This window comes from Natator depressus, chromosome 3 (genome assembly GCF_965152275.1).
Source record: "Natator depressus isolate rNatDep1 chromosome 3, rNatDep2.hap1, whole genome shotgun sequence".
Taxonomy (NCBI): Eukaryota; Metazoa; Chordata; order Testudines; family Cheloniidae; genus Natator; species Natator depressus.
In genome coordinates, this window is record NC_134236.1 from 99,180,782 (window position 1) to 99,207,604 (window position 26,823).

A 26,823-nucleotide genomic window follows, 5' to 3' on the forward strand; every position below is an offset into this window, starting at 1 on the left:
GAAGTGCAGTTCAGTTAACTCTTCATTGGTTTTTTTCAGAGTAATAGCCGTGTTAGTCTGTATTCGCAAAAAGAAAAGGAGTATACATCCCATGAAGTGAGCTGTAGCTCACGAAAGCTTATGCTCAAATAAATTGGTTAGTCTCTAAGGTGCCACAAGTACTCCTTTTCTTATTGTTTTTTTTGCATATTGATATAAGATATGTAACCCTTCTGCCAGGCCAAGTTGACAGCAGCAAGGGCCGGGTTCAGTACACAGGGGTTCCCTCTCATCAAAGCAAATACAAAACTGGCTCGAGCCCCCACCCAGTGACCTGGGAAAATCTTACACACCCCCTGGGCGCCTCAAAGAGGCATTACTTCCCCTCTCGCAAGCACGGAGTCTCGGTGTAGTAGAGAATCTTTAATAACATGAGGTAAACGACATCAGCATTAAATTGGGAAAACACCACAACTAGTGTTCATTAACCAAACCATGAGCAAAGACCCACCCCAGAAAATTGGGCCACATCCTTTCCCTCGGGTTCTTGAGTCCCAGAACCCAAACGTCTCTTGAGTCCAGCAATCCTCAAATCACCCAAAATCCAAAAGTCCAGCCCCAGAGTTCAAAAGTTCATCTGCAGAGTGTTACTCCCCAGTCTGGCTAAAATGTGCCTGTGTGGGGGGGGAAAGAGGTAAGGGGTACCTTACGTGTCCTGAAGCTGACTGCCCCACAGGACTCTGCTCTGCTACGCTGTCTCACGAACGGCTCCGCTCCACCACGACCGGCTCCGCTCTGCACAGCTCGCCGTCTCACGAACAGCTCTGCTCAGCTCGCCGTCTCACGACCGGCTCCGCTCCACCACGACTGGCTCCGCTCTGCACAGCTCGCCGTCTCACGAACAGCTCTGCTCAGCTCGCCGTCTCACGAACACACCGCTGTCTCACGAACGGCTCCGCTCCACCACGACCGGCTCCCTCTGCACAGCTCGCCGTCTCACGAACACGCCGCTGTCTCACGAACGGCTCCGCTCCACCACGACCGGCTCCACTCTGCACAGCTCGCCGTCCCACGAACAGCTCTGCTCAGCTCGCCGTCTCACGAACCCGCTGCTGTCTCACGAACGGCTCCGCTCCACCACGACCGGCTCCACTCTGCACAGCTCGCCGTCCCACGAACAGCTCTGCTCCGCTCGCCGTCTTGCGAACGGCTCCGCTCTGCACAGCTCGCCGTCTCACGAACAGCACCACTGCACTCTAGATCTTCCGGCTCCCCACTACTTGACACAGTGCTCAGTGATTTCAGCTCTTAGTGATTTCAGCTCTCAGTGATTTCAGCTCATAGTAGTGGGGGTCTTAGTGCTGGTGCACCATAAGGCCAAAGTGAATGCAGCACAGTACCTGTAGCAAGACTCTTAATAGACCCAAAATTAGCTCTGACATTCCACAGTGGAGAGAGACAGAGGTGCAATTGGTGCTTCAGGCCCTCACAAAGGGGCCCACACCACCAGGTACTAATACCTGTCTCGAGTCTCTCTCCTCTCACAGAGTTTTGGAACCCATGTCCCTTGCCTAGCGAGTGCTACTCAGTTGATGGTGAGTCCCTCCATCATAACAAAAGGCCAAGTACAGTTCCAAGCACAGTTCCCATAATCAGGGTAATAACAATTTACTCTTCCCGCCCCAATAACAAAGACACTGGGGATCCCACAACAGCCAAAGTGACCATTTGGGCAGTTATGGCCTCATTCTAGGCGGGGTGGGTGTGCCTATGCAAATTGAGATCAGCCCCTGAAGTTCTTTTCCACTACTTGCCACACCTCACCACCAGATGTCAGGGTGGAGCCCATCCTGACTCTGCTTACAGATATATGCAGAGTTCAGGCAGAAATACAAAAAAATCCCATCCTGTGTAGCATTCTTCTTTTGTGTCTTTCATAGTATGTTGTGCAATCACATTTTTCTTAGACTGATGTAAGTAACATATATGTGTGTATTTATATAAATGTAAGTTACATCTGTCTAAGAAAAATATGATTGCGTAACACACAATTAGAGACAAAAGAGGAACACGACACAAAATGGGATTGTAATTTTTTTAAACATGGAAACTTACAAATATAAAATAGGAAGGACCCAGGTGCCACTAGTTCCTGTTGTGAATGTACTTTATGCTTTTGCATTAGAATTGGTTGGGGTTTTCCCATCCGAATATTTCCATGCAAAATTCTAATTTTGCCAACGATTGGGAAAATCAAAATGAAATTTTTTGTTTCAGGTTTGGTCAACCTGAAATGAAATATTCTGGTTGTTGAACTGAATCAAAACATTTAGTTTCAGGTCAGTTTGACATTTATCTGTGTCTGCCTGAGCTGCTGCAGGGCATCATGGGAGTTGTAGTTGAGATGCCTCATGCCCCCACTCTCGTCTGAGGATTGAAAGAGGGCTCTGAAGGAGTAGAGAAGGTGCAATATTTAGTGACAGAAACACCAGCCCACAATCCTTGTTCTCATCCCCCAGTAAAGATTTGCTGCAGTGGGCATAGCCCAGGAACAACCTCCTAGTGGATGGTCAGACCCACAATGTGTCAGGCCTCCCTAGACTCCCATGTAACAAAAAGCCCAGTCAAGGATCTGCAAATTGCATTGGTCAGTGAGACAAGCATCAGCCCAAAATATGTAGACCCTTCCCAAAAATTGGGGGTCAGGAAGAGGGATACAGCTCAGCAGCCCTATCAAGAATCCTATAAGCAGATGGTCAGTCACACAGTATATCCTGGCTTAGCCCCATTCCAAACCCAAACGTATTAGCAGTTTACCTTCTGTGACATGCAGAACAACTGAGCCAATCATATGCTTTTCTTCAAATGATGGTCCCTATTGTATTCCACTGAGGGTTATATGCATGAACCTGGAGTCAGAGCTTTTCAAAGTAGTAGTGTCTGTTCGTTCCTGCATGCATCCTTGTGCCACCGTTCTAGCTCTGGTTCTAAATCTGGTTCCAAATGTGGAGCATGTACTGTTGATGCCAGGGAGGATCAAATTGGCCCCCAGGCCTCATGAACTCTTTGCCTTGGAGGTAAGGTCTCCACCTCTTCAGGGGGATGCTCTCCTACATTGTACTTACCTTGTTTGGGTTGTGTTCACACCCACTCCCCTACAACTCCTGTGGTTCTGCCGGTACTGCCATTTAAACTGGGCTCTGACTTCTCGGCATCAGAGGACTTGAATGGAGTGCAGGGTCCACCCCTCCTGTGCTGTTGATATGGCTATTCGAAGATTCCACCAATTCAGTGGCAGTACCCTCCTTTTTCTCAGCAAAAGAATCATTGATACCCCACTCCTAGAGGTCCTCTGCAGCAACCGTCGGATCCAACTTGTTGGCTGTCCTGGGGGTCCTGGCCTCAGTATCCACCTTAGGAACCTTTCTGCTCAGCTCGGGAGGGCTCCCCCATCTCACCTCTTCAACTGTCATTGAGTAGGCTTTTAGAACCGGTATTGGTGGAAAATGGTTTAATGTTTCCTCCCTCGCCAGCAACCTACAATTGTAAGTACACACAGCAAGTGTTGTCTTTTTCCATGTTGGCCTAGCACCTGACATTTTTAGCAACCTCTCGTCGCTCAGTTTCTGCTCCACCACTGTAGAATGGTTCGATGATGCACAGGGAACTAAGACCCATTTACTCGTGTTGTTTTAGCTGTTAACTTCAAGCCATCCCACTGGCTAGGCAGGCAGGCATGCGTACCTCCTCAAGCTTAGCTAGCCTTCAACCTCTAAGGAGAAGAAAAAGCACTCTTTCCTCTGAGGGAGCAAGTCCGAAGCACACTACACCAGATGAAGAAGGGAAAAGCTCCAGGAAAAGATGGAATAACATCAGAAATGATTTCTGCAGGAGGCAAAAAACTTTGGAAGGCCCTCGCTTTAAGATTTAGTCGATATCTTGAAGAAGGAAAAATACCATCAAGCTGGAAGGAGTCAAATACCATCTTGCTGCACAAGAAGGACGATCGAGAAAATCTTAAGAACTACCACCCTATATGCCTGCTTTCTCACATCTACAAGCTTTTTACAAAAGTGATAATGAACCGACTCTCACAGAGTCTGGATGAACAACAGCCAAGAGAGCAGGCAGGGTTTTGAAGAAATTTCAGTACGATCGACCATATATTTACCCTTAGCCAGCTCCTAAAAAAGGCGAGGGAATACAAACTCCTGCTGTGCATTGCTTTCGTCAACTATGAAAAGGCCTTCGATAGCGCCAAGTTTAACGCAATATTAAAGGCGCTCGCAGAGCAGGGCATTAACATGAAGTACATCAGTTTGTTGAAGGAAGCAAATACTGGATGTACAACAGACATTACTCTCCTCGAAATTCCCCTCCACATCCCGATTGAGAAAGGCGTAAAACAAGGAGATACGCTTTCACCAAAACTATTCACCGCCTGCCTCGAAATAGTTATGAACAAGATCAATTGGAGGAGTGGTGTCAACATAAATGGAGAACGATTATTCCATCTCAGATTCACGGACGACATCGTACTAATTGCCCAAAGCACCAACCAACTGCAGAGCATGCTACGAAGACTTGACAAGAAAAGCAGTCAGGTCGGCCTGAAAATGAACCGCTGCAAAACGAAATACATGCGATCGGACGTCTTATGAAAAGCCTGAATAACGGTAACAGGAGAAGAAATTGAAGAAGTGGAAAAGTATATATATTTGGGCCAAGAAGTTAATATGCGCCAAGACCTGAACAGAGAACTCTCGCAAAGGATTCAGTCAGGCTGGTGTGCATTTAATTCCATCAAGGACGTCCTCAAAGGAAAAATTGACAAGACCACATGTACAAATATCTTCAGTTCAACAGTGCTGCCAGCCATGCTGTATGGCAGTGAAACATGGGCACTGACGAAGAGAGAAGAACAGCAGCTGTCGGTAGCTGAAAGGGCAATGGAACAACTATGTTGGGAATTTCCCTTCTGGATCGCATCCCAAATGAAATGATCAGAGAACGCAGCAGTGTGAAAGATATTATCGTGGAAAGCAGACATAACAAGATGCGATGGGCGGGCCACACAGCATGGCTCATGGACAATAGGTGGGACCGCAATCATTGCTGAGTGGTACCCACGAGAACAGAAAAGACCACCCGGTTGGCTTCCAAGAAGATGGGAAGATGACATTGTTAAACATTTCAGATAAACATGGAGAAGAAAGGCAAGAGTGCGAGAAGAATGGTGGACGTGTTGTGATAGGTGCAGTCTTAACAACAGCTGAAGACTAATTGATCCAGGTGATCCAGGTGATTGGGGGAAGAACTCCTTAGCCTGCCAGAACTGGAGTGGTTCCTTTCCTTGTCCCTGGATGCCACAGTGTCTTCAGCTCCCTCCTCGCTCCCGGATAACTACCGCCAGTTCCAGGACCTATTATGCAGGGTGGCCGAGTACTTCCACATCCCACTGGAAGAGGTACAGGATGAACACAACCAGCTGCTTGACATCTTGTGTGCCTTAGTACTGATCAGAGTGGCTGTACCGATCCACAATGCCTTTCTTCAACAGGTTTGAACTGTCTGGCACACTCCAGCCAATGGCACATCCACCCCCAAGGTGGTAGAGAAGAGGTACTGTGTACCTACAAAGGGGTCTGAGTTTCTGTTTTCTCACCTCTCACCCCGTTCCCTTGTCATATAGGTGGCAACAGAATGAGTTCGGCAACAACACCCACGCTCCACCCCAGAGAACAAAAGGGCAAATGACTGAACCTTCTGGGTCTCAAGGTCTTCTCCTCTTCCAGCCTTCAATTTCTAATCCCAAATTACTTGGCTCTATTCACTAAATACAACTTCCTTACCTATGGCAAGTTAGCAGACAAGCTTCCCCAGCAAGATGGTACCCACTTCCAGGCTATCTTAGAGGAAGGGAAACTGGTCACGAGGACAACACTTCAGGCCATGGTGGATGCGGCAGACACTTCTTTGCACACAATGGCTATGGGGATTGTCATGAGGAGCGAGTCATGACTACATTTGTCAAGTTTCCTAAGAGAAGTCCAGAACACAATAGATGACCTCCCTTTCAATTAGTCTCATCTCTTCAGTCAGAAGATAAATGATTCCCTCTATTCCCTCAAGGACTACAGAGTCACTCTACGATTGCTGGGTATCTACACACTAGCACCCAAGCACAATGTCTACTGCCTGACACCAATGCAATGATTCAGAGCTCCCTAATGCTTCAATCAGTGGCACAATGAGCCTCCTCGCACATAACAGGAGACTCCACGGCCACTCCTCCAGGTACATAATCACAGCCTTCAGCATTTCATACTAAGTATTTGCAGAAGCAATATTTCTGAGTGCATCTAGAGAGCCGTCAACCATCTTGCCTCATGCTGCACTCCCAAACCACCCCCTTCAGGGGGCATCTAGCACTCTTCTTACCAGCTTGGAGTGCGATAACAATGGACAACTGGATCCTGGATGTTATTCGACATGGCTGTACAATCAAGTTCATAATGCTACTTGACCCATGTCCCCTGCTCTAGCCCCGCCCCAGGGACCACTCTTATGACAGTATCCTCTCCCTAGAAGTGAACTACCGACTACAAAGGGGAGCAATAGAGCCTGTTCTTATGATCTATCAGAGCTCAGGGTTCTAGTCCACCTATTTCCTAGTTCCCAAAAAGAAGAGTGAGTAGAGACCAAACTTAGACCTCCATTGTCTCAACCATTTCATACAAAAGCCAAAGTTTTGTATGGTCACTCTAGCAGCCAACATACCTTCACTAGAAAAGGGCATGTGGTTTACAGCTCTCTTACTTTCACATAGATATCCATAATACCCACAGACATTTCTTGAGATTCATGGCAGGCCTTCGACACTTCCAGTACAGGGTTCTACCATTTGGACTTACCACTACTCCATGGATCTTCACCAAAGTTTTCTCTGTAGTGGTGGCCTATCTTTGCCCGCAAGGGGTCTTTATATTCCCTTATCTTTATGACTAGCTAATAGCAGCGTGATCCAAAAGGAAGGCTTGAGCCTCGATCCGCACGAAAAATCACTTTTAATCACTACAAGCCATTGGGGCCCGCATTAATGCAGTCTTGGCACATGCCTACCTACCAGAGGGCAGGTTCCAGATCCTACAGGAACTGATTACCAAGGTGTTCTCTGGCCCTTCTGTTCTGGCCAGGACTTGCCTTTCCCATCTTGGCCACATGGCGACCTGAGAGTACATTACAGCCTTCGCTCATTTTTTCTTTGACTGCCTACAACTGTGGCTACAGAGGGCCTATTCTCCCATGCACCATGGGCTTCGTACTGACAGTTCCCCCACAAGGTTCTCTCCTCCCTTCAGTGGCAGACAGATCCAGGTCAAGTCTGCACCAGGATACCCTTCCTCCCATCCTCCCCAAGCACAACGATCATCATGGACACCTCACTCATCAGATGGGGTGCCCATATGGATGAGCATATATCATGGGACTTGGACTACTCTGGAATCCCGGATACACATCAAAATCCTGGAACTTCGGGAGGTGTGGAGAGCATGTCATGCATTTCTTACATCTATTCACTCCCGTCATGTACTTATCACACCGCCACCATCATTTACTACATCAACAAATGAGGGGGCATTTGGGATTGGTGCATTTCACACAAGATCCTGTTGTGAGTAGCATATCTTCCCAGGTCTCAGAACATAACCACAGACTCTCAGTAGGAAATTCATGGCCAATCATGAACTGGCCACAACACCATGACTGCTGACATTTTCGACCACTGGGGGACTCTGACTAGGGATCTTTTTACTTCCCATGCCAAAAGCAAATGCACCCAGTACTGCTCCTGGGGAGTGGGGGTGGGACTTGGGGAGGCTCAGCGCCCTTTCCTAGGAGATGCCCTGGTCATCCACTGGTCAGACCAGATCAATTATACCTTTCCTCCGCTACTGCTCCTGCCACATGTCTTACACAAAATCAGACAGGAGCGAGCAACGATCATTCTGATTGCTCTATTCTGGCCTCATCAGATCTGGTTTTCCCTCCTTCTCCACATGTCGGCACATCCCCTGCTTCTGCTGCCACCTTTCCTGGAGCTTCTCATGCAGCATGGTGGCAGGATCAGGCATCCAGAACTGCAGATGCTTCACCTAAGAGTTTTTGGTTTTTGGATGGGCATCTTCGCTAGAGCGGGAATGATCATCAGCAGTTCAAGACATCCTCTTGAGTAGCAGAAAAGAGTCTATGAGGTGGTCCTATATGGGCAAGTGGAAGTGTTTCACCTCATGGGCCAGTAGAGGGGTTTTGCGCCGGAAGATGTGGACATCCCTCTTCTTCTGGACTACCTCCTGTCCCTGAAGGCGTGAGGACTCATGCTCAACTCCATCAAGGTGCATATAGCTGCTCTCAGTGCCTTCCACACCCCTGTGGAGGGGCACTCTGTGTTTTCGCACCTCTTGACTACCAGGTTTTGGAAGAGCCTTCTCCTGACTTATCCACCCATTGAGCCAATTGCTCCCAAGGACCTCAGCCTTGTCCTTTCTGCCTTGATGAATTCACTCTTTGAACCTATGGCCTCCTGCTCCCTGTCTCTCCTTTCCATTAAGGTCGCCTTCCTGGTAGCTATTACTTCCACGAGAAGGGTTGGTGAACTGGAGGCCATGATGCATAATAACAAAGTTTCCCTGCACTTGCATGCCAAGTTTCTGCCAAAGGTTGTTTTCAGACTCAACCAATCCCATACACTTGCCTGTTTTCTTTCTGAACCCTCACACCTCAGTAGACTTTGTCTTTCTGATACTCTGTATTTGTTTTCATGAAATAAAGTGATTCCAATATGCCTTCTGCTATGAATACATCATGTAGCGAATTAACCTGGCCATGGTGTGTCATGCTGCCGATTCCCAACATGAGTGCTTTTGCTTTTCTCTCCTCACCTTTGTGCAGTAAAATATATCTTTAGCTCATTTTTCAATCTATGTAGCTTTCATGTTTTGGTATCGTTGGTATGGGTAATCAGTACATACATGCTGCAGGTTTTATTTAGCAGACAACTGTTTTACAGATCTGTGTGAGTCATTGGCACAAAAAATAATCTTTTTTTTTTTCAGGAGTGTAATTGAAGGAAATTTCGAAAGTATTTTCCTAAATGCCCACTGTTTGCTCAGAAGACTCTTTGTTATACCAATAAAATGAAAACCAGCAGGATCTTATTAAAGGGAAAAAGGCAAAATACCACATTTATTGTGAATACAGAAAGAATCATAGTAAGCAGTTAGTTACAGCTATAACATTCCATTCAGTCTCATAGTTATTCACACATTCATTCACACACACACACACACACACACACAGGTTCTGCAAGGTTGTTAGCATAGTAAGCAGTTAGTTATAGCTATAACATTCCATTCAATCTCATATTTATTCACACATTCATTCTCACACACACACACACACACACACACACACAGAGGTTCTGCAAGGTTGTTATCATAGTTACCAGCCTTAGAGTTGCTCATGCCAAGCCACTGGCCAGGGCCTTGTCAGATGCTCATCTGATGCTCCTGGAAGTTGGTTTGCAGAATCAGACCCCAAAGTTCTCACTTTCTAGAGTCTATTTTTGTAGGAATTTCTTCCTATGCCAGTCTATGGGAATTGCTTCATCATGCTGTTGCTGAATCAATCAGCAGATAGCACATTCCTGATGGCTCTGTGCTGCTAGATGTTATCTTGTTCTTTGGTTCTCCCATTCTTGAGGCTGTTGGGTGGATTCCAATCTGCCCTCCGGGGGTCCTCTGGTTATTTCCACTTGACGCCTTCTTCAGCCGATGGACACTGGATTCTTAGGCTGGCACCTCCCTGGTCATTCAGTTATTATCCACACCAAGCATCCATCCACATACATCCTCTATCTCTGTTTTAATCACAATTGTTAATACAACAAAAGGGCAGGGAGTCTCTGGGTGCTGTTTCTGTTGTTTGAGTATTGCTTTGGGTCTCTCTCTCTCTGTGAATTGCTTTGAGAACAGACTCTGTCTTAGAATGTACTAACACAATTAGCAGCTTGCAAGTTTCACACACAGAGGGAGAGAAACAGTACCAAAAACCAAGAGACCTCTTAATTAGTAATACCCTAGAATTTAAACTATGGGGAATCAAACTCATTTGTGATTTTAATACAGAACTTCTTTAATATGATGTAACATCTTTGGAAATTGTAAAATATGGGCTAAATTCTCTGACTCTGAAAACAGATCTCTCTTACATGTTCTGCACAGGTTTTACTCTTGATATCCCATTAAAATTAGTGATAGTTTTGCATATGGACAGGATATACAGAATGTGCAATTGTGCTCTGTTTGGTCGGGAAGAAAGGACAGTGCTGATCAAAAGGAGAAATTTTACCCATTGTCTGTACATAAATCACCAGGGAGTCTTGAAGTAGAGCTGATAAGCACCAAATTTTTTTCAGTGACACCTGTGCAACATTACTAGTTTTCTTCCCCCTTGGTTTCAGTTGAGTTGCATGGTTGCAATAGAGTGCAAAATTTGGCAATGTTCTCCAGATATCCATTGCCTCATAGTCTGTAGAATCCTGTGTGTGAGTTTTTCTGAAAGGTTCTTTGCAGGAATCTAGAAGACTATTAGGCTTGATGCGCTCCATCTGACACTCAAAATTCCATTGGGGAGAAGCTGTACACTGCCAAAAAAAGCTACACAAAAAATATCAAGCCCTAAACTGTGCTGTATTGCCACTACTGTTTCATGTCTTAGGGCCACAATTTTCAAATACCTGAAAACTTAGGCATCTAACTCCATATTTGGGTATCAGCTACTCTTGAAGGCAGTGAAACTCGATGTTCATTTGGATGGCTAACTTCAGTCATCTGTGTTTGAAAATTTAGGTCTGAGGATTCATCTTCTCACATTATCAATCATCAATCCATAGAAGCAAGCTGATTTTGTGTATGAGGGCTTAAAATTTCATAAATAATAAAGCAATGCTGTAGTATGTGTGATTGCAGTGTAGTTTTACATCTCACTTCTAGAGCTTTGGGATTGCTAGTATCCCTTTGGACTACCCTAGAGCATCCTGGGAATTCAAGTTACCACTGCAAGGCAGGGTTTCATCTTCCCTAACTAGGCAGTGAATACCACTTGATAATAAGTGAACATTAATTAATGCTCAAAGACAATAGAAGTATTATTGGAATTATTTTTAAAAATCCACATTATTACTCAAAGGAACCATCATAATGAATGCTAGAGTCCATATTGAATTACAATGTAATGCTTATGGAAGGGTATATGATATACATTAGGTATTATAATGGATGTCATTATGGTCAATGTTAATACAATGAATACCAAATTAATTAATATGAAAGGCACACTAAAAATAAAGTATAATCATTAGCTGTGTTGGTAAAGATATGCAGTCTTATCACACAATTATCCAGACACAACAGCTTACCATGCACTTGTTTTGGGTGATCTGAGAACATCAGGAAAATGTCTTTACTTTGAAAGTTGACTTTGCAGTAGGTCAGGAAATTATAAACCAGTGAACCAGAAATACAGCCAAATGTTCTACGTAAAATATTAAAAACGCTAAGAATGTAGTACTAATACTGCCAAAAAGGCAATATATTCATCTTCTCTTTCTTTGATATGTGAGACAACCTACACAGAAATCCCAACAAGCTGACAATAGAAATTAAACAAGTAAACATTTTTCTGTTTGTGTGATTTTATGATGATGTTGATTGTGTAAACAAAAATGTGAATTCCCAGTGACTTGGCTTGCCCTTATAAATATGCCTCTGTAGGACAGTATTAAACATCCTGTTTAGAGCAGAGAAAAAAGGTCCCAGCAAACTGGCCCAACTGTTAATATGTATACCCGAAAGTTCTGTGAGCTCTTCGAAGTGCCAAAGATTCTTGTTGTTATCCCTTGAGGCTTATTTTTCATTGGAAGCCATAAAGTCTTCTGTATTTTTTTTTTTATAATTATTATTAATGTGCCACCAGGACATGAGGAAATTCAGATTGCTTCAAACTCAGGAAACCACAGGCTTGTGACAAAATGAAGTGATCCGCAGAATGAGAGTGTTACACATGATCTCATTGAGCTTTTCATATTTTAGCTGGGATGAGGAAAAAGAGAGGGGTGGGGAAAAATTGTAGAAACACATTGATTATCAAAGAATTGTTTCACAGTATTTATTTTAGCATCTAAGAGAAGAAAGAAGAAAAAGATGATTTTAGCCACAAAGAACAAAACATTTTCCTTTTTTCCTTGAATGTCTAAGAAACTACAGTTAAAATTCTGCTCTTTGATCTACAGTGTGGATCTGTATTAGATATTCTACAGTAGCTTTGAGGGAAGAACTTCCACTGTCATCACTGGGAGTTTTGCTCATGAAACAGGTGCACAGCATATAATGTAGCTGCACACTGAAGCCAAGAGATTCACACTGCAGATCAGAGAAGAAAAATTTGCCATGAGAAAGGGAGTGTAGACTGAAGTCCAAAACTACTCTTGTGAGTATTTTTTCTTGACTCTTAATAAGGGAGAAGCATGGGTATGTGGTAGGGATTGTAGAATAGTGTCATCTCCGGACATAATGCTTAGTGCAGGAATTAAGCACAGGCATTAAAAGGAGAATATGCACATCAGTTCCTGGTGTTAAGTCCTGTGCTCAGAACTGCTTTCTAGGGAACATGTTCGGAGGCCCTAAACAGGGCATTCAAATATTGAAGAAAATGGGGGACTCTGAGGCGCCTGAGGCTGAAAGCCTGTCTCACTGCTTTCTCCCCCCTTTATAATTAATTTTGTATTATTACTGAAAATTGTTTGAGGGTATAGAAAAGATCTTAAGCACAGGAACGGCCCTTTCCCACAAGCCTCAAGAGTACTTTTAAATGTTCTGTTGTCTTGGGAGCAGAGTGTGACTGGCCTTACTGTGGTCCTGCCGGGGAATAAGAGTGGAGTAGGACTCCAGATCCTGCATGGTTGTGTTAGTGCTTCTGGTGGTGGTGCTAGCACAGCTTTTTCATGAGACCGTCTCCTGAGTGGCTGGGTGGGGTCGGATTGGAGAGAGGCAGGCCAACTGAGCTGAGCTGGCTTGAGGGGGGGAAATTAGCATCTAAGAGAAGGGCTGCAGCTAATTAGTTTCCCCTGGGAGTAGGGCAAGGAACTGTGATGCATTTCCTCCCCAGATCTCCTCCTTAGGCAGGACAGCTACGAGCTGGGCATAAAGCTAAGGTTCAGTCTAGCCAGTTTGGGTTTGCTGTATTACATCGGACACCAGGCAGGGAGAAAGGAAAATATTTTTGAGAATAGTAGAATTCTTTAATGCCTTTATTCTTGTTTTTTCTTAGTGGCTTATTTTTGCCTCCACATGACATTCCCTTCAGTAGCTAATCACATCCCTTGTGTCAGTGATGCCTGAAATCTAGAGGATTTTAGGATTTAATCTGTCTTTTCCTGGATTGGCTTCAAGAAGATTGCAGCATTTTAAAATTCTCTTTGCTTAGGCTCAGAGCAACATCACGCACTAACACACCATCTATTGTTAGGGCATTACACTAGTTCCAGGTCTTAACTTCAGTACGCTCATCACATGCTGCTCTTTGTGCTAAAGCATATCAAAAGCAATGGATCAAGGAGAGAGATTTGAAGTAATATGGGTACCCAGTCTTAAAAATCGCTTAATGGGGTTGAGTGAAGGGAAGTGAAAGGACAGAGCAGGCAAGGTCACAGAAGGATCACTGGTGCAGGAACAATCTCATTACTAATAATTTTATTCTTTAAAAGGCCATATTTTGCCTTCTCTTGAATGGATTTGTACAAGGGGAGTAGAGGGCACAGCAGAGTCTGAACAGCTATACCTCTTCTTGTTCTGTATTGTGGGCAGCTAGATCTTGAACCTTGTGTTCTCTGCTGAACACAAGATTGGGTTCCCTTAAGGTCATCAGTTATATGGAACATCCTAAAAGAAGTGTATGGCCATCGCCTCAACACTTTTCTGCACCAGCTGGCTTGTGGTAGCACGCTGTGTGCCCTTTTAATGAAGTAGCAATTGCTGCTACTTTGTGCACTGTCCCAAACGCCTTGTGGTATTTTAGTTCTTAACCATGTGCTACATTTGTAACACACTCCCAACATGGTTGTCATGGGATAAAAGGAAAGATCCTTTCATGGACTGAGAACTGGGTAAAAGACAGGGAACAAAGGGTAGGAATAAATGGTAAATTTTCAGAATGGAGAGGGGTAACTAGTGGTGTTCCGCAAGGGTCAGTCCTAGGACCAATCTTATTCAATTTATTCATAAATGATCTGGAGAAAGGGGTAAACAGTGAGGTGGCAAAGTTTGCAGACGACACTAAACTGCTCAAGATAGTTAAGACCAAAGCAGACTGTGAAAAACTTCAAAAAGATCTCACAAAACTAAGTGATTGGGCAACAAAATGGCAAATGAAGTTTAATGTGGATAAATGTAAAGTAATGCACATTGGAAAAAATAACTCCAGTTATACATACAATATGATGGGGGCTAATTTAGCTACAACAAATCAGGAGAAAGATCTTGGAGTCATTGTGGATAGTTCTCTGAAGACGTCCACGCAGTGTGTAGTGGCAGTCAAAAAAGCAAACGGGATGTTAGGAATAATTAAAAAAGGGATAGAGAATAAGACGGAGAATATCCTATTGCCCTTATATAAATCCATGGTATGCCCACATCCTGAATACTGTGTACAGATGTGGTCCCCTCATTTCAAAAAAGATGCACCGGCATTAGAAAAGGTTCAGAAAACGGCAACTAAAATGATTCGGGGTTTGGAACGGGTCCCATATGAGGAGAGATTAAAGAGGCTAGGACTTTTCATCTTGGAAAAGAGGAGACTAAGGGGGGATATAATAGAGGTATATAAGTTCATGAGTGGTGTGTAGAAAGTGAATAAGGAAAAGTTATTTACTTGTTCCCATAATATAAGAACTAGGGGCCACCAAATGAAATTAATGGGTAGCAGGTTTAAAACAAATAAAAGGAAGCTCTTCACACAGCGCACAGTCAACCTGTAGAAGGCTGGGACTATAACAGGGTTTAAAAGAGGACTGGATAAATTAATGGAGGTTAAGTCCATTAATGGCTATTAGCCAGGATGGGTAAGCAATGATGTCCCTAGCCTCTGTTTGTCAGAGGGTGGAGATGGATGGCAGGAGAGAGATCACTAGATCATTACCTGTTAAGTTCACTGCCTCTGGGGCACCTGGCATTGGCCACTGTCGGTAGACAGGATACTGGGCTGGATGGACCTTTGGTCTGACCCATTATAGCCATTCTTATGTTCTTATGGTATTGGCTTTGAAAGCCACAGTCTAGAAGACCATAGAATGCAGATACACTGAGAGCCATAACAACCACAAATAAACTCAAGAATCCAGATCTTTATCTGGTGTAAACTGTCATTGCTTCATACAAGCCAACGCTGCTACATAGAATTATACTATCTGAAGGCTGGGGCTAAAGTGTCTAAATGCTGTACTGCTAGTGTAACATTGTTGGTCAAATTATAACTCTGAGTAAGTGAGTGAATTGGTTGAAATCTGACCGATATGTTTAGAGATTGTGTTGTGACACCAACTTTAAAACAAAGCCTCTAAAAATTGAGGCAACTTTACTGCACACAACAAAGTCCCTATTAAAATTTCAAATCTGTAAGAGCTGTGGAATTCATATACCTTGCAGAATGACTATGGGAGTCATATAAATAAATCCCTTGTACAACACATCACGTAGGCACTATAACAAGTTAATTACTTTGCAGCAGTTCCTAAAACTGGGTTGCATTAGCAGATTAGTGATATAAAAACAAAATGACCTGAGAAATCCTCCTGCTGTAGGGACCGAGTATTAGGTCTGACCATACCAGTCACTTAAGTTAATAAATTCTCACATCTGAAGTTACATTATACACTTTTCTATCTTTTACAGAATCCAGCTAGGCTCAATCAATATCCTGAGGAAATGTAGCTTTCTATTTTAAGATGACATTTTCTTACTTGGCAGGATATTATCCTCATACAGCATGTGTACAATATGGTACTAATTTGGGTCTCTATGTGTTAGTCTGGGAAAAGTCACCCGACTCTTACTACAGTGAGTCGGGGCTTAACTCTTACTTTTTACATGCTTTAAAACACTTTTAGAATATCTTACTTTTCCTCCTCCTTGAATTATTGTCAGATGATGTTGGATGGATGAGATAGGCAGGCAGTCACAGAGTCTGCTAGTGCTGCAATACTGTGGTTAGGGCTATCGCTAATTTCATAATGAAATTTTTTAATCAGGGTGTCAAATTTCATCTGGACACTGAAACTGGGCACATAAAATTCTTGAGGTGTTTGTGTCTATATTCGGCAAGAGGATCAACTATAGGATATGGTTTGATGTGTTTTTTTGGGGGTCCAGAGATTACCTGTTGGAAAACTAATGTGGAGATTAGTTAGATAGTAGTTTTTGAACTAACCCATTAGAAATATCATTAATGTGGATACTGAAGTGTCCCAAGACATTTAAACTTAATCACCAGGTCACATAGGAGATGTCTACACTGCACAATAAGCCCAGGATCTGACTCAGGTTTGAGCCCAAGCCCCCCTTCCATCCACCCACAAATTAGTCTTACTTGGGTCAGCAAGCATGAGGACCCAGATCTTCGGGCCCTGTCGGGGTGGGGTAGGATGGGGTGGGGGAGGGGAGGGAGTCGGGGCAGTCAGAACCTGAGTCACACTGATACTCAGGTCCAAGCCCTGTCATTTTTCAGTGATGCAGCTCAAGCCACAGACCTGAGTCAGAAGGTCTGTGTACTGCAATATGGATGCACTAGCACGATTGTGAGACCAAGATCCATCAGTTGTAAGCCCATGTTTACAATGCAGTGGGAACACCCTAGTGTGGGCTTGCTACACTGAGTCCACAAGTCCGGGTCCCATAGCTGTGTCTCTGTCATAGTGACAGAGTGTCTCTGTCAGCTCCTCTGGGAAGCCTTTGGTATCGGGGTATTTGAAGATTAACAGAATATCCCAATTGGGTTTGTCTCTAGAATCACAAATTGAGCGAATACATTCAGAGGATTTTACCTGAAACTGATACTATGTCAGTAAAAACTTTTTTTTTTCTCTCTCTCTCCATCTTTATTTTCTGTCCTGCTCTATCACAAAGACATTTTGCTGCTGGGTCATATGCAAAATACTACTTTTCACACATAAACTACTTCCTGCCCTAGTCCTTCTTTTCCGTTGCCTAAATACAGTCCTATGGGCTAATATGTTTACCTTTCAGATTCAAGCAAAGCTGAAATTGTGCATCCAATTGATCTTAGAGCAAACCCAAAGCACCATTAATCATTTGGCAAGATGAACTCCACCACAGAGAATAGTTCTATGCAAATTCTGATTTAACTCCTACTCATGCGGTTTGTAAAATGAAAGTCTCTTATATTAGAAATGGGAAAGACCTGTTTGTTTATGCTGCTGAGACATTGTTGATCAATGCAAATGTGTATATATAGGATCCTTGAAAAGATTTTGGCCACTTCACTTCTAAGTAACTGCCAAGTCGATACATTAGGCTAAACCAGATTCATTCAGCATTGAAACCCTTTGATCCACATCAGGTATTCTCTAATAATACTGCCATAAATATAACCCCCTTCTCTCAATTAATCTCTATTGATCATGGTTAATATTAGGGTGACCAGAAAGCAAGTCTGAAAAATCGGGACGGGGGTGGGGAGTAATAGGGGCCTACACAAGACAGCCCCAAATATTGGGACCATCCCTGTAAAATCAGAACATCTGGTCACCATAGTTCATATCATTGGAACGCGTAGTGTGGCATTTGGTCACTAACTTTACAAATCTTTCGTTTTGGAAGCTCTTTCATGATTGGGTGGATTTATTCTATTCAGACCAGATGGTATTTGCTGGAGTGAAGGGCTATATCACTCATTGATCTGAGTTACGTAAGTGGTACAAATCTGTGTTTTTATAAAAACAACAATAACATATATGATAGCAGAAACACATGCACTGTCTCCCTTTTCTTTTATGATTGCAAGGAGCCACTTCCCCCCTATTCATGATTGCTTACCATCCCTGTGGTGATAACAGCTACTATTTATGTGGAAAAGTACTGTTAACTAATATTTATGCATCTTCTCTGTCTCCTCGTAAAATGCAGCAGCTGGAAACAAAGAGAGTCAGTGCCATGTGACCAATGAGTACCGCATAGATCACCAGAGGTCCACGGACCGTGCTTGGGGAATCATTACACTAACATTGATACTGCTTTTATATAAATTCACTTTCATGATTCATTTCAACTTTCCTAATAGAAACAATTTACAATACTATAGGTTAGATAAAAACAAGTAGGAGAGGTAAATGTGTCCAAAAGCAGCAGCATCTCTAAAACTGAAGATGAGTTGAGAAGGATTTTGAGTGGGACAGAGGCAAGCGTGTAGGATGCTGATGTTTTTTAAAAAAACATCATCCTCTGCCTGGATAGGTTTCAAGAAAAACACAGTTATTTAACCTGCGTGGGAAAGAATTTAAAATTAAAAGTGTCTAAAGCTGCATAAATATTTGTACCACCCAAGGGAGTGTGAGAATAGTGGCAGTCTACATCCTGGTGAGTGCTTTCATGCCCTGCTTTGAACTCTGAGCAGAAACTCCAAATGTGCTGTGGGCTTGCCTTTGCAGAGCAGAACTTCCTGTTTTCTTAGAAAACAGCAAATAACAACACACTAACAGTCTGTGTCCTAAGGAGACACTGTGATTTATGATACATATCCAAACTAGAAGGAAGTAATAGAAACACTTAAATTATCTAAATTAAGAAGGCTATGAAGATATATATTCCACACTTTATTGTTCATATAGTCTCTTCATCCCTCCCCCTCCATGTAGCAGTTAGATGTTTAATCTGCAATGGGAAGGTCATGATTTGCACTATGTATAATTCATATGCATTGGAATTTTGTGACATTAATTTTAAGCACTAAAAGATACAGCCAGTAGGAAAAAGGATCAGAAATGTAACAATATGTGAATAGGCCCTGAGCACAAATTCAAAGGGCTCTTCTGCTCCTTGCTCCTTCTTTGCTCTCAATGTTAGTTTTCCCTCCTGCTCTTGCTCCACTCCTCCCACGGAGGCCAATCAGAGACAGGAAGAATAAGGGTATTGGAGTCTTGCAGTAGCTCCTCTGGTCCAAGGTAGCAGTGGTGCCTGTTGCAAGGCCCCTATTCTTACACATGCCCAAGCATGATATTGAAAGGTTTATGCCATTGTGGAATGTCATTCTGTGAAGTGAGAGCATATCTCAAACATAGTGGATGCACCCCTAACTTAAAGTATTGTTTGGCTTGGGTGTGCTCGAGTCACCAGTCAAAGCGCCACTGGAAGAAGCTACCTTATTGATAGAACATATGTATTGGCTTTGTTAGGAGGCTTATTCCTTCACCCACTTACTTCCCTGGTCCTTCTCGCATGAACAGAGAGCAACAATACCCGAAGTCCAAAGGGGCAAACAATTCAATGTTTATTGGGGTGAACTTCCAGCAAGCATGATTCCAGTTTCCTTCCTTAGTATCCTCCTTCCCAGCTCTGACACCACAGAGCCTTACACCTGTGTCCCTGTTCCCATTCCTGCCCTTAGCCAAACATGATTCCAATTTCCTTACTCCCATTCCCTGTTCCCATTTCCCCCTTTATCAAAACATGATTCCAATTTCCCCACCCCCATTCCCTGTTCCCATCTCCCCCACCCACACCCCCCTCCACTTCCTGATTGACTGCAGACTATATAGTAAAACTTGAGTTCTGCTTAGCTATACCTTAACCAATCATTTTCCTGAAATTTAACTAACCAATCCTAACATAATTATGTAACCAATTATATCCCACCACCTTAATTAGTTTACACCCAGCAAAATTAATTATACAGCAGACAGGAACAATCACAGAACCAGACAGAGATTATACAGACAAACAATAGCAAAGTGGGAACTATAATGACAAAACAATACAGAAGTGAGGATTTCACATCCCAGCTATTGATAAGTGAGTTCTTGCCAGACAGGATGCTATCAAACTAAGTTTCCTTTTACATTTTCTAGGCACTTCCCTTTCTCTGGAGGTGATAGGCGCTATCAGGACAGAATTGTATTCCTACCAGCCCAATAGCACCGGATTTCAATGTGACTAGTTTGGAATGTGAGGATGTGACCCTTCACTTCCCAGCTTATGGCTGCCTCTGCTGCTTAACCAAAGGCCTTAGCCTAAGAACAGGGCCTCAGACTGTCACAGTAAGAGAAGGCCCTTACACCGACAGACGTAATTTTGATTCTGTCTTTTATACCTCTATAACTAGCCAAGTGATAAGAATACACCTAAATTCTTAAAGTACAGACCTTTGCAGACAGGCCTGAATATCTATATCCTAACAGGCTTGCTGAACCTTACTTAGATAAAACTGAATTAATTTGTAACATTTTATACTGAAAACCCTTGAATTTTACTCTGATTATTGTTAATTGATATTGTTTAATATCGTAGCTCAGTCCCCTCTGTTGCACTTCACTGAAGTGCTACCATTTAATAGCATTGAGCTGAGGGCTCAGACTGAAAACTCTAAGGTGTCAATGTGGTTTTCATTGGACCTTTTTTTTGTCTAAGTAGTAACTAAATCTAAAACTTTCATGGCATGTTTTACATAAACAAGTAATACAGCATTGAAAAGATATTAACCACTTACCATTGCCACTTGTTTTAATCACCTCACACACACTACTCACAAGAACACATGCTTGTTTAGTTGAGTCTTCGATGCTTATGAGCACATTTTGACGACACTTATTCTCTGATTATCTGGGACAGGATCTTTGAAGTGCTAAGCAATCTGAGCACCCCTTAATTTCAGTTCAGTTTACTGAATTGAGTTCTTTGGATTGATTTCAATGAGAGCTGAGGTTGCTCAGAACTTCAAAGGCTCAGAGTCTGTACCTTCAGGTGTTTGTCAGTCACTCATCTCTTGTGAGAAGACCAAGTCTTCTCCACAAACAGTAACCAAGATGTCATTCACACTGATTTTTACCTGTTTCTGATAGGAATATCATTGTTGTGCAAAAGTAATCTCTTAAATAAATCAACTATTTCAGTTAGATTATGAAAAGACAATAGGTTTTTAATATGTGCTAAAATACAGTATAATAAAGAAAACATTCAGTTCTAAATCCAGAAGTTTGTACTCAGGCCAAACTCCCATAAAGGGTTGTTGTTGTTGTTGTTTTTTTGTCTGAAGGAGGTTTGATTAAGGACTTCAGGATTTGGCCCTCTGAAAATAAAAAGTGTTATATGTATTGCATGCTATCCTTGCATGCCAACAGAAATTTTAATTTTGGTAAGAAAAATGAAATTTAGCAAAATATCTTCCAGTCTAGTTGTAGAAACATCACTGATCCTCTATCCCTAGCACCAATATTTTGTGTGATCCCCTTCCAAACCAGAGTGTACACTAACTTTGTGCAGACGTATATGGTAACACAGTATATAAGGCATTGGAGAATCAGATGCATAAAATGTTGTATGGGTGTGTGATGGGGTGGACTAGGCCCAAAGGCCCCCTGCTGGAGGCTTCAGGGTTGTGCCACACCCATCCCAGGAAAGGAGCAGTGGAGAGGTCCTCCAGGCAGGCTAGAGTGACTGCAGGGGAAGCAGCCAACCAGGACCCAGGAGGGCCATATAAAAGGAGCTGTAGAACAGAACAGTAGCAGGATAAGAATGGATGGCAGGTTTGGCTACCTGGAAGAGCAGTAGGACTATAGACAGATAAATCTGCTGGATGGGACCGGGGGAGCGAGAGGCTCCTGGCTGGCTGGCTGGCTGGCTGCTAGGGACTGAGTAAGGACTGAGTCTGGGGAGGACTACAGAAAGATAGTTTTTCCAGGGAGGAAGTCCTGGGGATAAGGCCCCATACCAGGGCTGGGCTACTTAAAGACTAAAGCCCAAGGAGGGCTACAGAGAGACACCACCAGGGAGGTACTGAGATAGGCCCCTGTGGAGTGTATACCCCGGAAGGAGTTTGTGCTGGCTAATGTGCAGTCAATGTGACTCGGCCGGAGGGCTGAGTCACTGAAAACCCTCCTGAGAATGACTAAATGAGATCTCCAGACCTAAAGAACTCAGACATGCCCAATCAGAAGGGGGCACTCGCGAGAGGTGGGTGCCAACCCCATTACAGGGTGTCGATATTAATATGCAGTAAGAAGAGTTGCACATATGAAATTATAGTGATGCTTTTCAAAATTCACAGACACACAGAACTAAAATAATCATCAATATTAAACTTACATTTATTTATATAGTGCCATTCATCCTGAAGAACATTTAAAGTGATCTTCAAAGAGAAATCCCTTCACCTGCTGTTTAAACACAGACACCTCTGGATTGGAAAGTCAGCAACCAGCTGAATATCCAAGGGCTTAAGGTGAGCCCCATTGCAGCCCAACAAAAATAAATATTGATATGGCTCTGAAGCAGGTTACTTGATGGAGACAGAAGTATTGAAGAAGACGTCCAAGTCCTACAAGTTTATTAAGAACAAAGGGTGGGATTTTCAAAAGTGCTCAATGCTGGCCAGACTCTCTCCCACTGAAGTCATATGGGAATTTTACCATTGATTTTCAGTAGTATTAGAGTTAGATCTACACTGCACATTTCTGAAAATCACAATGAATCCTGAAGCAATGACAGAGCTGGTACTTCTTAGAGATAACTGTAAGCCCTGTGGACAACTACACACATAAGACTACAGTGCAGTGTGGGAAAAGAACATTTTTGATTAAGGAGTCTGGGGAAAGCCCTTCGTTTTATTATGATCATGTTGACAGAGAGTCTCAAACTGGCTCCATGTGTGCATAAACACACTTCTCAGTTATTAATACCTGCCTATGCAGTTTATAAAATTACATGCACAAAAACCAATCACAAGCACACAAGATGGTAGAGTTTGTGCTGATGAATGTTCAGTCAGAGGTGGTTGTTCACGCAGAGTTGAGACACGCAAATGGAGACTGTGTTTTGTAAATTTGGCCCTGATTTCCCATGCAGAGCACACATCGGTTTAAAAGTCCCACCTCACATCCTACATATGTAGAGTTGTATGGATTTAGTGTGTAGCAATGTGAGCCCTGGTTCTATGAAATTCCACTGTTTCAATACATTTAGTGTATGTTCCCTTCCCTCTTCCCTTTCCTCAACAATGGGGAAATCTTGATTACCAGATGGACAACATATTTTGGTAGATACAGTGGATTGCAAGTAGTGTTTTATGAAAGTTAATAGCTCTGAACCTGCAAGTCATGTAGTAGCTAGGGGCCCCAAGCTTGCATACACACATGAAAGTAAATTTACACACAAGATTATTCTCATTTAAATGAAACTACTTTACTTATGTGTAACAATTTACAGCATGTTCTTATTTCTGCGTTGTTTGGTGGCAAAGGTGATGGTCCAGAAAAGTGTGTTACATCATGTAGACAATTGTCCTTCACCTAACATGCTTTGAACAGCCCAAACTTAAGTTCAACACTTTTAACCATTTTTCTCTGAATGCTATTGTCAAGCAATAGCTCTTTTATCCACATTTTATCTTCCAGCTATAAAGTTAATCATTGCTTCAGACTACACTATTTGCATTAAATCTAAGGCACCGTGAAACCCTGCTAACTATTAAAGAGTTTGAAACTGAAGCATTTTAGCAATATTTACATTGTTAATCAGGACTTGTTTTATTAGGGTCTGGCAGCCTGATTTACATTGGAACTAAGCAGAAAATACACTTTGCCAACAGACAGAAGGAAGGAATAGTGTATTGGAACACTTCAATTAAAAGAAATGCATGTAGGTAATGTATAAATCACACTGATCGCACTCTGCGGACCTTGTGTTTATATATTACACATGAACTATACCTACAACAACTACATATTGACTTGAGTTGAAGTTTACAGTTAACTTTTATTGAATGAATAACATGAATTGAAAAAGTGATTAAGTTAATTAAAAATGATCTGCTGGAATAAGGATGGGATTTTCCCAACAGCGTAAGGGAATTAGGTCCGATTACCATTAGGCACTTTTGATAACCTCACCCTGAGTTCAGCTGTCTCAAATACAGTGGGTGAAATTCTAGTCCCATGGAAATCAAATCTCCCGCTGACTTCAGTAGGTCCAGGATGTAACCCTTAAGCATCTGATGAAATTCTGTGCTGAGGCGTCTCTGTTTTTGGCTGCCAAATTGTATCACCTTAAATACCTTATACTAAAGAGGGTTCTTCTTGCTGGAAAGAAATGACAAAGGTAAGAAAAATGCTGGTAGGAGTCTATTCATGGCTAGCAAGGTTGCATCCTTCTCCTTGATTGGTACAGAAGATGAAGAGTTATGGATAATGGGTAGCTTGGAATACAGATTTGCAGAAGGGTATTTTTCAGTGGTAGTGAAGATTTCCCACCTTTATCTTGCACTGCTGTGTATATGATGCCTTATACAAGGTTTATCCTGTACATCCATTGTGATCATATTGTATTTTTAGAAACCAAGAGATTGTGGCTTTACACTCAACTGTGAAAAAATTATTACTTTTCTGCTACGGCTGATATTTTCTGAAAATTAAAATGGACTATATACAGACTAATCTTAATACATGGATCCTATGCTCAATTTTCCGTGCAGCATAGTTGGAATGTGAGGAAATTCTGACAATGGGTGGGTGAGTATGTGGCAAGGAAAGGTGGCTATTGAGAAATCTCTCACACACACTTTAATGCACATGCACACACATGTAGTACCACTTCAATAAACTTTGCAATATATCCATATGGCACAGGGCTAGGTTGGTAAAGAAGGCAGGCCTGGGAACCCAGGGAGGAGCTTGAGAACATTTTCTTTAAGCAGAACATTTCTCTACCTGTGTAAAATAAAATTCTTATTATAACAATAATACTTTAGCTCACCTTGTGGAGCTTCAGTCAACGTAAAGGGGACAGGGTGGAGCATGGATTGTGAGCTTGGTGGGATCTGTATTTAGTGGGCAACTTGGTTTCTGCTAGATACCCACTTGCCACTAATTTTCTTAGCATATTTTCCTGCTAGCAATGCACCTTCATCCTCCTTGTGAGTGGTGCTAATGCATCCAAAACAAAATGCAGAGCCCCAGAATTTCTCCATTATATTGCGTATCATGCATTTTTACACAAGAGGAGAATATACAGGTCCTATTTTCCTCAATACAAATTATGTCACATGATTGTAATAGACATAATCTTCTCAGTAACTGACATCTCATGTCATTTCATAAGCCATATTGCACCAAGCCCACTAGGAAAATATTGCATTCTTAGGAATCAGTGATAAGCAGAAGTGACAATTTATGTTGGCCAAAAACAAAATAATCTCATTATCTCCTGATCAGTGTAACCACTGCAGAACAGATATCTTTTTGTTGTGGTGGTGTTTTGGGTTGTTTATTTTAAATGAAATAATGGTAATAAAATGACATTAAAGGTAAGAGACACAAATAAACAAAAGCCAGGAAATTCACAGAGATAGATTATCCTTACAGCGCCCCAGGGATTTCACATGTTCAACTCCCTTTAGTGTGAATGAGAGTTACAAGTATAATTTCTCCCATATATAGAAACAAAAATATAGCCTTATTTAGGGCTAATAAAGCATCCCTGTCTCACTCTCTCTTGTGCCTAGACATCAATTCAGTCATCCTCACTATCTCTTTCCCCTTTATTTCCCCTCTAGAAATAAACACATTGAATTTGATACATAGGAAAGATTATATAATTCGATCTAAGAAAAGTAAATTTAAGGAATTCCTCTAATGAACTATATTGTAGCAATGCAAGAAAGCTGATATAAAGTAACAAGACTCTGGGAGGATTTTCAAAGAAAGCCTTTTTCTTTTAAGGTGATATTCACCAATTTTTTTTTTAAAGCATGAATGGCTGCTTCTATGTTTGTAGTTAGGCATATTTCCTATACATAATTTACAAAGAGACGAACATAAGCCAAGGTTTGTTTATATATACTCTACAAATTTTCTGGACAAGTCATCCATGGAAGATATCCTGGCTGTCAAATTATCCACTTGGAGGACAGGAATACAGTGGAGCAAGTGTCAGAGTAGCAGCCGTGTTAGTCTGTATCCGCAAAAAGAAAAGGAAGACATGTGGCACGTTAGAGACTAACACATTTATTTGAGCATAAGCTTTCTGTGATTTTTAATTGTGTTTTAACATGTTAACTTATACAGCTGAGTTTTATCTACAGTAGACTTTATAAACATTTGTTCATCATGTAAAATGACTATTAAAATTCCCAGGATTTCTACCCTGGGAAAATGCACCATATTAACTGACTCATGTTTTAACTTGCACAGTGTTAAACATGATTTTTGTTCTTAATGCAAAACAAAAACAGATGTGTTCAAATGTGTTGGCCAGTCCTGGGTTAGTATAGTCAGAGGAAGGCTATAGTGCACACAAACTCAGAAAAAGTGGCCATAAATTTATTTATGACAGATGATTGGCAGTAGGAGCAAAGTAAAGCAAAAAGTTGGTAGAACAAGCTGAAACAGGTGTATGGTCAGAACAACTGAGAAGAGTGCTGATTCACTGATGCCCTTTAACAGCTCCTGCTCTCAGAGATCTCATAGATCTCTGGTAGGATTTAAATTTGGGGCTTTCCTAGAAATCC

General features: G+C 42.3%; 1 protein-coding gene and 1 long non-coding RNA gene across 2 annotated transcripts in view; one reads left to right on the forward strand and one right to left on the reverse strand.

Moving 5' to 3' along the window:
- The window catches only part of LAMA2 (laminin subunit alpha 2), a 472,624-nt gene that overhangs the window by 223,227 nt on the left and 222,574 nt on the right, over window positions 1-26,823 (forward strand). The gene's annotated exons all lie outside the window — the stretch shown is intronic.
- Window positions 11,322-26,823, reverse strand: part of LOC141984897 (uncharacterized) — an 82,280-nt gene continuing 66,778 nt past the window's right edge. The window contains exon 4 of the long non-coding RNA XR_012638836.1: window positions 11,322-12,131. This is a non-coding gene — a long non-coding RNA (uncharacterized LOC141984897). The remainder of the gene's footprint in view (window positions 12,132-26,823) is intronic.